The sequence below is a fragment of the Solenopsis invicta genome, chromosome 10 (genome assembly GCF_016802725.1).
Source record: "Solenopsis invicta isolate M01_SB chromosome 10, UNIL_Sinv_3.0, whole genome shotgun sequence".
Classification (NCBI taxonomy): Eukaryota; Metazoa; Arthropoda; class Insecta; order Hymenoptera; family Formicidae; genus Solenopsis; species Solenopsis invicta.
In genome coordinates, this window is record NC_052673.1 from 2,530,453 (window position 1) to 2,543,036 (window position 12,584).

A 12,584-nucleotide genomic window follows, 5' to 3' on the forward strand; every position below is an offset into this window, starting at 1 on the left:
TCTTGCAAAAGTTCACGTAAAAGAAAAAAACGAACTCGTGGCTAACTCTGAATTTCCGCACTCTGTCTCTGTTTATCTCTTATTCTGTCCTTATACACTCTGTCTCTGACACGGAGCACTGTCTCGGCTCGCGACTCACAGCGGACTCCCGCTCGCTCGCGCTCTTCCAAATTCCGGCAACATATAAGGTCATTACGATTGTCGACCGATAACAATCGATCTTCGATCCCTCGATCCTTGTCCGATATCTATTCTCCTACAATGATTTTAGGGACACTGTTACACATTAAGTAGTTACCCTCTTGTATACCTTCTTTTTGTCAAACGTAATACTTCATTGAAGGTGTATATGAATACGCATGCGCGAGAAGGCGTCCCTGATAGCAACACTGAATCGAGGTCGGTCTAGACTCTAATGGTCCTGCGACATCTGCGGCCCTCCGTGGAACTAAATGCGACATCTGCGGATCTCTGTAGAACTAAAAATGATAAATATTGATAATACCAACATTTTTATCGACATTTATCATATAAGCATCGTTTCTCTTCTATTTTCACATGAGCTCTGTTAGTCAGATACTATATTTCTTTTTGTTATATAACAAAAAGAGAAGAGAAGAAGTACAATGAAGTACAGCGTTTTATAAAAATTATATGCGTATGATAAACACTTATAGTATTGTGTCATAATTAGCTAGTTCAAACGCCTCCGATATTTGGTTATAACTATTTACAGCACAATGTACAGCTGTAGCATTTTGTTATAACAAGCCAGTACACGATAAATGCCCCTGGCAAAAAATTAGAAAGTCGGCACACAATAAATGCATCTGATATTTGATTATAACTATCCACAGCACAATTTACAGCTGAAGAATTTTGTTATAACAAGCCAGTACACGATAAATGCCCCTGGCAAAAAATTACAAAACCCACAATAAATGTCTTTGACATTTTACAACTATGTTATAACATTTTATTATAAGTAGCCAACCCACAAAATGCCTCTGGCAGTAATTACAAATGTAATTATAATTAGAATGGTTTACCGGTCTATGGCGAAAGAAACCTTTTGACATCTCATTATAGGTTTTGTACACAACGTAATTTGTCTTCGCAGACGATATGGTGGCTTCCCGTCGTCCTCTGCCGCTACCGTTGTCGCAGTCATCCACTAGCTATTATCACCAGCACTCACGACGACGGCGACGGCGACGGCGACGGCGATGATGACGACGATTACAAAAATGCTTAATTATTTCTAAATTATAATGTAAAAATATTGAATAATTGCACTAAGATGATAAATTATTACAATTAGAACAAAGCAGTTTTGTCAAAATAACATCTCAGGAATATTTGTCAAAAATGAAGTAAGTCTGAAATAAAGATATAAATGTTTCACAACTTATATAAAATTTATTTAAAAAATTGTTTTATTTTTTATTTAAATGTTACCATGCTGTAATATTTCATACAGCAATATTTCTACATCATAATTTAGATATAGTTTTGGTTAACATTTATTTGGATTAATTCTTTTACAATTGTTTTATATGTAGCACAGCTATCTTTCCTAATTATTTCTTTCCAAATTTACTTTTGCAAATATATCATTTAGATGATTCGCATATCGTTATAGTTTTACCGAAATACTATTTTGAAATTAATTGAACAATTATCAATATTTTATAAAAGGTCAACACTTCTAATTACAATTTTTATGCAAGAATTCGTCATCAAATTTAATAAATGTTGTCCTATCAGGGAATGTCGCACGTCTCATCGCCAATTTGACAACTCCATATCTGAAATCACATTTAGTTAAAAACAACGTCAAAACAAGTGTTATAACGTTCAAATAAGTGTTACAATTTTTACATATGTATTGTGTCCAATTTCAATTTAATTTAATAGAAGAACATTTTTGAATTTCTTAATTTAAAAAAAAATATATATATTTTGTATTAAATAATTATAAAATGTTTAAAAACTATATAACAAGTAAAAAAAGAACAAGATTTACAAATAATTTATATAAAAAGTCTTGTATAATCACCACTGCTTGGTACGCATTAGCGGCCGGTTTTCTTCATAACCTCCGACGAGCGACACGACAACGCACCGATAACGCGGGCGGCTGTTCGTCTCTTGCGCGCAAGGTGATGAAGTAAGAGGAATAACTGTAAAGAAAACAGAGCCGAAAATTGTTTGAATATTTTTTGGGATGCATGTAATTTCCTTTTTCGAATAATTTTACCTAAATATGGATACCTTTAGTTTTTAAACAAATGTACTTTAGAATAATATAATAATAAATTAGAATAGGCCCCTCCAGCGCCCATTCTCGCAAGACGCAACCAATATCTTTCTTCGTCTCTCCGATAATTTAATTGATTAATTGAATTTTTTTATATGAAAAATAGCCAGCCCACAATAAAGCCTCTGGCAATTTCAAAAATACTTTTCGATTATATTTTTTTAAATAAAATGAGACAAATTTATTAATTGGGAAAAGGCATCAATTTATTATGCTCTATAATTTTGACAAAATGTTGTCTCATACATTTTACGTCCTTGGAATATTTTTCGTTTGCAGGATTGCCTCATAAGGCTACAGTTGTGGCAGCATAAATTCCACAACTTATGCCATCAGGTTGAGATTAAACCTTTTCATATTTAATACATTTTGGCTTATTTTGGGATAACAAAGATGTATATAATTTTTTCCTCAGCAACCAACTTATCGTATGAATAGCCAGGTAAACTGTCATACACGTGAAGTTTGTTACCATCGAAAAATATACATCGCCAATGACTGCTACAATTCCCTCCGATTATTTGTAAGCTTTTGTCGCTTTGACGAGCTTCAATCATGGGGTAAACTATATATAGCACATTTTGCGTTTCGTATAGAGATGCTTCTCTTACAACGCATGAAAATTGTGCTAACGATTCATCGTCTAATCTGCTATATATAGGCAAGACATTTCTTTTTATATGCGAGATGAGAGGAACATCTTCATCCAAATACTTTTTTAAATTTGCAACCTGTTTCTCAGACAGGCTTTGCTTCTCACTTGTATCATTAACAATAATGCAATCATCATTTTGCTCCGTTGACATTTTGAACAGTCGTAGCAGCAATAATTGTTGCTTTTGTGAAGGAAATGTTACATTTCAATTTTTTTCCTTTTACGACATTTTTATTTTCTATTACATTTTGCTGAATTTTTTTTTTAGTTGCTGCTTCTTGCGCTTCAACAATATAGCTTGGATTTCTGATAGGCATATGCCTATTGTGACGACTATCCAAGTTTTCTGGAAGCATGCATTCTTTATAAAAGCGCAGTAGGGCAGGCAACATTTTATTTGTCCAAAAAGCAACATCTTTATTTACATATGTTATTTTTAGGCTTTTTGGTGTCCATATAGCGAAAATGCAATATTCTCGCCGCGTTATGTTTAATTGACCCTGAATTTGGTAAAAAAATCGGTGGTTTCGATTTATTTCACCAGGGTTCCTTCTATCAAATATGCTTTTCAAAGAAGATAGGTATTGTTTTTATGGCTTCTGCCGCTGTCAAATGTTCAGCTGATAGGGGACATTTGATTTCTATTAAACCATTTTCATCTATGATACCATCAAGAAAAGCACTGAGACAAGGATTTTTATAATCTATGAAAAATCCTCAAGGCTATATATCTTTGTTTAATTTTGCGGCTAAGTCTTTTCTCGCCTCTTCTTCTCGTTCGCGACCATATATCATTGCTGCGGTATCAATAGACGGAGGATACACAATATTATTCACCGTCATTCCGCAAGAAGTTGTCGCTCTCATTTTGCATACATTTCCGAAATTAGATGCTGTTAACCTTTCACATCTCAGTGCTAACCATAGCTCGGATTCACTTTGTTTTATTGTATTCCGTTCAATTTGTTTCCAGTTCTTTGCATCTTCGGACAATTTTTCTAAATGTTTTTCCCGAAATTGTTGTAATACATCATCTGGAAGATCTGGTTTTTCTGATTGCGGGCCATAAAAACGATCTGTTCCTTCTCGTATTAATTTCCTTTTTCTTCCATTTATTTGTTGAGATTCTTTGGTTCTTGCAACTTTTATTTGCCGTCGCTTTTCCAGGTTCTCGACAATTGGAGGAACTTTATCCATACCTTTATGCAGTTTGGTAAAAACTTGCTGTGTATTATATTGTAGAACTGATCTCGCAAATCTAGCGTTATAAGATCCGCGTGCACCGTAAAAGACACGCTTTCCGCTCACTACTTTGCAGACGTTTGAATGAAATACTTCCGCATTGTTATTCGTGACGTTTTGTAATAAACTGTCAGCGTGGGCACTTAGATATTTTAGAAGATCGTCTACTTTTTGATAGAGATGGCATCTGCTACAACGGTTATATGTGCAATACCGTCCTTTATTTCATTTTTTTCAATAGCAAGTTATCTTTCGAGTTCACCTGCCTCTTTTATATTTTTCATGGCAGTCTTCTCGAATTCATCAACTATTTTTTCGCTATATTTAATATAAGTTACTTGAGACATGCAACAAATATTCTTGCTTGCGCACATCTCTTCCAGCGTGGAATAGCCAATTCTTGCAGTAATAGTTGAAGCCACAACAGCAGTGTTAATATCTAATACCTCTGGTTCTGTGGATTCTGACCAGATGGTAGCTGTATAATGGCACATTTTCCATTTGAAAATTAATTGCGTCCGTAACTCACGGTAATGAGTTGTTTCGACTCTCCAATCTTTAAATTGGCAGTCAATTCCTCGCGCATGATTTTCAAATACTTTGTGCAACTCTTTAAACAAAAAAGACAGGTCCACAATGTGACGACCTTCAGGTATATTATCATGAATATCTACATCCACAATGCCTGTGTCATCGATAACAAGCGTTTTGTTATCTTCGCAATTGTCGACCTCTTTATACATACCTCTGTTTATTTATGTATCCATGCTGTAATCATTTCTGATCTGTGAATCCATCGCATCAGTCTGTAATTTCAAATCGGAAATCGGAAAATCGCGCGCGACGGATTCATCAGTATTAATATCGTCACATACTTTTGTGCCAACTGCCTCACGTGCCCTCAATAATCTACGCCTGTAAAAAAATATAAATGCGTTAGATTAGGTTATATTGTCAGTAAAAATTTATAGTTTTTTGTGTGGAACGTTTTACATAATCCTGAAAAAATTGAATCTCTGAAAAGATAGAACAGTTCTGTGTTTATCTAGCTCTTACTTTCTTTCATTGTTAATTAATATTACCTTACTAATAATAATATATAATAATATAAATATCTCAGAAAAACAATCATGTTGAAATTTACACTTCTTGCAATTACTCAAAACTAAATTAGCCAGCTCACGAAAAACGATTCTGGCAATCACTTACAACTAGAAGTTCACGATAATGCCCCTGGCAAGATATTAAAAAGTCAGTCCACGATAGACGTTTCTGACAGCATTATAAAAATAGCCAGTCTACAATAATATCCCTGGCAAACAAATTAGAAAGTTAGCCCATGATAAACGCTTTTGATATTTGAGTATAATCATCAGTAGCACAATTTACAGCTGTGGCATTTTGTTGTAACTAGCCAACCTACGTGAAACGACTATGTGGCAATTTCAACTAGCCAGCCAAAGTAAAACAACTTTGGTAATTGATTTAAAAACGTGTGTCAAAATAAACATGATCAGAATACATTATTCGATAATTCAAAGTAGTAATTACGTAAAAGTAGTCAAAGTATTCAAAGTAATATTTATATGAATATAAATAATTTGTACATAAAAATGGAAATAAAAAAAGAACTGTATCTTTCAATTCAGAGATTCAATTTTTTCCGGATTATTGATGAGAAATAACTTATGCATTTGTATCTCACGAACAATGTTATAATGAAGCAAATTTTAATGAAAACATGATATATGTGATATGTATCTTTTTTAAGTGCTAATTTTAATAACGATTAACATTATTTAATTATGTTTATTATAAATCGTTGTTACCTAAAAAAAAATTAACATTTTTCAAATTAATAAAAAGATCTAAGTAATGGTTGAAATATTGACAAATAAATCAATTTTCAGAAAAAAATATTTTTTGTCATAAGAAAGTTATCATTTTTTAAATAAAATTATCATTTTTGTATATAGTATAATTCCACTGATCATTCTACATACAACAATATTATGATACAAATATTTAAAAAATGAATACTTTACAAAATATTTTTTATACTTTATGTTGAAATGTATCAAATAGAATATAAAATTTCTCGTGAACTATTGATTCTCTAGTCATTTTTTTGTGCAGAATAAGAGAAAGCATTATACCAAAAAAATTTGTTATTATATTGAAAAAAAAACTATGGTCTTGAAAATTAATTTGACACCATTACTTATTTCTCTTCAGACGTATAACAACAATTTTACATATATGAATCAAATGCATAAGTTATTTTTTCTGATAATGTCTAAAAGTCTCAAGAAATATAATATTGCATTCAATATTGGTATTATTTAGTGATGACGTTGCAATTAACTACAGCAGAGCTGACATTTAGGCTGTATTCCAAAATTAGTAATAAGATAATGGATGCTTATAAACAAAATGATAGAAATGATAGATGTGTGCCGTTTTATTTCAAGAACGTTTGTATTACGAATACTATATTGTAATTTCTTTTTTAAAAATAATATTAAATAACTATATATATATATATATATATATATATATATATGATTATTTAATATTATTTTTAAAAAAAGGTTTACAATATATATATATATATATATATATATATATATATAACATTTGTACTACTAATACATTGTAAAATTACACATTTCTTTTTATAAATTTTGTTAAAATAATTTTTTTTTTTGTAATTAAATTATATTTTTATATAATTATTATACATTATATTTTAATATCTGATAGTTCTCATTAATTCTGAATTAAAATATTTATAAATATTAAAATTCTAAAGCATATTCAAAAAGGAAAAGTTCTAACTATTTGGTTTGGTTCAAGGAGATTCCAATTTTATTGCTCCTGAAATAAAAGCGTTTTTTGTTTTGTTTATAAGCATCCAGCAGCTCATAGATAAGACATGAGAGGAAAGAGAAGGAGTAAAACCTCAAAATCAGCACGTAGCATACATTTTGGGCCTATGTTCATAGTTATAAATAATTTTCAATTTTTGAAAGAAAAAAAATGTATAAATGAATATGTAATTCATTACACTTTTAATCAAAGATTGAAAATTATTTACGACTATAAATATGCGCTTAAATCCCAGCTCTAAATCACAGCAATAATCTTCAATCCTTCTACATTACAAAATAATTAATATAAATAAATTATAGAAAATAATATGACGGAGCAATGGGGTATGTGTTTATGCTAATTGCAACGTGATCAAGCGAGTGTTGTCAAACAATTTGCAAATGACACACCAGATAGCAGAGAATTCATAAATAATTCAAGTTCTTGTCGTCAATTCTGAGTTTATTTTGAAATGCAAAAGTTCTTTTTGCATGTTAAAAGAAATTTTTAAATAATATAAAAATAATTTTAAAAAATTTGAATTTCTCTGTGCTATCTAAGATGACAATATGTATTACAAAATTCTTAAAAAAAATAGTTTGGTGATTTGTTCAAATTTAATAATTTACTTTCAATATACACACAACACGTAAATCAATCATTATAGGTGTATACAATTCTGATTTTTTATTAAATTTTAAATTAAAAAAATATAAAAAAGCTTTTATTATATACTTTTCTATCATTTGCCGCGTTACATAACAAATATAAAAATGTACGTTTTTAAAAACATTCTATGAAAGAAACAAATATATATATATATATGTATATATATATATATATATATATATATATATATATATATATATATGTATAATGAACAACTTTTTCTATAATTATTTCCCACATAGCACGTAATATTGCAGTGATATCATAGCAATATCACTTTTTCATTGCAATATTACAAATGAAATATTGCAGAAGTATCACGAAATATTACTGTGATATCACAGTAATATCAAAATGTCCGCGAAAACGCGTCACAGTAATATTACTGTGATATTTCACAATATTTCTGTGATGTTTATGTGATATTTAAATGATATTGCAAGGAATTAAATAAATGAATTATTTTAATTTTTTTGATTTTTATTGTTATTCTTAATATTATTTTCATATTGTTACATGTAATATATATTAGATATAGAAAAAATAATTATATTTATTAAAACAGAATACAATAATGTAAACGTAATAAATGTTTAATTTACAAAAAAATATCTCTTGTTTCCTTTTTCATTTTTGTTAAAAAAGATTTAATTTGAATTATAATATTAATTTATGTTCAAGATTAAATAACATTACAAAATATTATTTACATGTAAAAATATAAAATTTTATGTGGAACAGCGTTCCACACGCACATCACATTGAGAAAAGAATCAGAACGAGTATTCGTCTCCAAATTACAACAAGCAACAATTTTCCTTAAAATCTCACTGAAGGGTGAGCTAGCGAGTCGGTCGCGGTGGCGTCTAGATATAACACCTGTGGCTGCACTTAACTCACGAGAAGGTCTCTAGCGGCGCGGCCACCTAGCGGTCGTGCCAGCACTCACTGTTTGCGTGGAGTCTTATACATACGGCGGGACCGCATAGCGGCTGTGCACGCGCTTGCTTGTTTCGTCGTATGTTGTGACGGTCGGTGACCGAGCCGCAATGTTATATACATACATATAATTAATTAACATTGTAAAACACCTAATTAATTATGGAATATATATAATCGTATTTTTTAATAGAGTTAAAAAAAAGTGAAATCTAAAGAAAAATTTGTTGGAAATTTAATATTTTAATTAATTTGAAAAATCTTTTGGTGGTGTATAATAGTCTAATCAATATTAATGAATAAACTATTTTACAAAATAATGTACCAAGCAGTAAATATTAAACGACGTAAAAATGTATATTTTTTCAAAAACTTTCTAAATATACCTTAAAATATTTATTCCCAAGTGAATAATAAATGTGTATTGACAAAACTTTTGTAAACATTTTCTTTAAAAAAATTCCTCATAATGAAAATTTTTAAAAATTAAAATCGACTTTTGTGCTCCTGTAAAAATCATAAATGGCAATAAGACAAATATAAAGGTTTTTCTGTAATTTTTTAATAAAATCATTATTGATTCAGTTGTAAAGCAATAATTGAATTGATAGATTACATAGAAGAGCGTACATTATAGTTTATATATACAGTTTAAGGGATAAACTAAGTAAATATCTAAACTAATAATAAAGTTAATTCATTTTTTTTCTTAACTTTCACTTTCATTCCACGAAAGGGCAAAGACATAATTATTTCATTTGTAAGTTGATTTTTTCTATAGGATACCAAAATTACCAAGAATATTATGGATATTGAAAATATCGAAATTAATCAAAGAGATAGTGACGTTGCATTAATAAGACATTATAAAAAAGTCATTTGATATTACCTTGTTTTTTGGAATTAAATATTGCAACAATATATTGCAATGATATCACTGGAATATTTTAATGTTATTATCACGTTGTAATATCACAGTAATATTTTTGTGATATTTCTGTGATATCAGTGAAATATTTCAATGTCATTGTCACTGTGTAATATCACAGTAATATTTCTGTGATATTTCACAGTAATATGTAATATTTCTGTGATATCACAGAAATATTACTGTGATATTACACAGTGACAATGACATTGAAATATTTCACTGATATCACAGAAATATCACAAAAATATTACTGTGATATTACAACGTGATAATAACATTAAAATATTCCAGTGATATCATTGCAATATATTGTTGCAATATTTAATTAAATAAATATTACGTGCTGTGTGGGTTATAAAATGTATAAATTTGTAAGAAAGATGACTACGTCATGCCAGGAAAATCATGGTTTTATAACGTTCATTTTTATAAAAAAAATCTCGTTCAATTTGCAAGACTTGGTATGTCGGTATGCATTTTTCATCAATTTTTATCTCCAGTCAACGGAGCGCAATCTAATTGCTCCTATCTTCCTCCGCTTCGGCTTGTGCGCGGCGGCGAGGTAAGGGGAAATACTCGGAAACGATCTCTTTTCGTTTCGAGCTTTCTTCTTTTATCTTTTATTGTGTCTCGTCAAACCGTGTTGCCACGTTACTTCTTCCGTTTCGACTCGCCAAGCGGGTTGTTGCCAATGCCACAAGATATAGGATCATGCATCTTTCTCTCTTGACTGATTTGAGAGAGAAAGCATGATACGCTGTGGTCCTATGGACAATTGCGGCGTCCTCGCCGTTCTAGGCAATTCTCTTTCTCTCTTCAACTATCCTTTACGCTGTTTGCTTTTCTCTCGTTACAGTATGATACATGATTTTCGATCTTTATTTGCCGAACATGCGACGAAAATTTTATAGTATTGCGTCTACGAGTAAAACTCGGTCCCTAATCATTGATTTAATAAATTTGATAGGATTGTAATATTCATTTACACATTTACTGCGGTAGAACCCGCTATTCAAGCATTCTCGAGAAGATAATAAAATACTTCTAGCACCTATACTATAGTTCCGTAAAAAGAAATGTCAATTGATCTCTTTGGCAGGATGGTCGTGATTCTTGATTATCATGCTGAAGGTTCCAGGTTTAATTCCTTAGAACAAAATTTCTTTTCTTTTTCATAAAATGTAGTATTAAAAAAAATCAAAAAATTCACAAATGCTTTTTTACAATTAAATTAAATTTAAATTGGACACAAAACACAAATGTAAAAATTGTACAAATTCTTTTGACGTTTTCAAAACATTCATTGTAAATTTTCATGGCAAATATATCTTTTGTGTTTTTGAGAAAGTATAATTCAATTGATAACAGAAGAGTATTTTTAAACTTCAAATATTTTTGTATAATAACGTACTTAGCATAAATAATTAAAAATAATGTACCAATAATATATAACAATTAAAAAAAATATTAGGAAGTTTAAAAACATTCTTCTTATCAATTTAATTAAATTTTCTCAAGAACACAAAAGATATATTTGCCATGAATATTTACAATGAGTGTTTTAAAAACGTCAAAAAAATTGGTACAATTTTTACATTTGTGTTCTATGTCCACTTTAAATTTAATTTAATTGTAAAAAAGCATTTGTGAACTTTTTGATTTTTTTTAATACAACATTTTACGAAAAAAAAAATCTTGTTCTAAGGAATCGAACTTGAAACCTTCAGCATGATAATCAAGAATCACGACCATCCTGCCAAAGAGATCAATTGATGTTTCTCTTTCCGTAACTATAGTATAGGTGCTAGAAGTATTTTATCATCTTCTCGAGAATGCTTGAATAGCGGGTTCTACCGCAGTGAATGTTTAAATGAATATTACAATCCTATCAAGTTTATCAAATCAATGATTACGAACCGAGGTTTACTCGTAGACGCAATACTACAAAATTTTTATCGCATGATCGGCAAATAAAGATTGAAAATCATGTATTAAGCTGTAACCAGAGAAAAGCAAACAGCGTAAAGGATAGTTGGAGAGAGAAAGAGAATCGCCTAGAACGGCGAGCCGTGCACGCGAACCATCGTCGAGCGGTATACGTGTACTCGATCGACATGTGAAACGGCAAGAACGCCACAATTGTCCATAAGACCACAGCGTATCATGATTTTTCTCTCAACTCAGTGAAGAGAGAAAGATGCATAATCCTATAACTCGTGGCATTGGCAATTCCGCTTGACGAGTCAAGACGGAAGAGGTAACATGGCAACACGGTTTGACGAGACACAATAAAAGATAAAAGAGAAAAGCTCGAAACGAAAAGAGACCGTTTCCGAACATGTCCCTTTACCTCACCGCCGCGCACAAGCGGAGGAAGAAGGGAGCAATAAGATTGCGCTCCGCTGACTAGAGATAAAAATCGATGAAAAATGCATATCGATGTACCAAGTCTGGCAAATTGTACAAAATTTTTTTATAAAAACGAACATTATAAAAGCATGATTTCCCTGGCATAACGTATTCATCTTTCTTACACATTTATACATGTTATACATAATTACAGAAAAAGTTGTTCACTATGTGTATGTACATATATATATATATATATATATATATATATATATATATACACACACACACACACATATATATATATATATATACAGGGTAGTCAAAAAGTATCGGACCCCCCCAATATTTTCGTTTCCTTGCATTTTACAAGAAAATGTTTCAGACAAAAGTTGTAGGGTTTAAAAAGATCTATTTACTGATCTTATCAGTTTGACCTTGGACGGCGTCGCCAAGATCAGATCGAAATTACATTAACTTTTTTAAATGGAACACCTAACTTTTTATTACATACTCATGTAGCTTATCTCGAGACCTTTCCAAAACACTACAAGAAAGTTTATTTTCGTTGAGTACTTTCCGAGTTGTGAGGCTTGAAAGCTACAGTG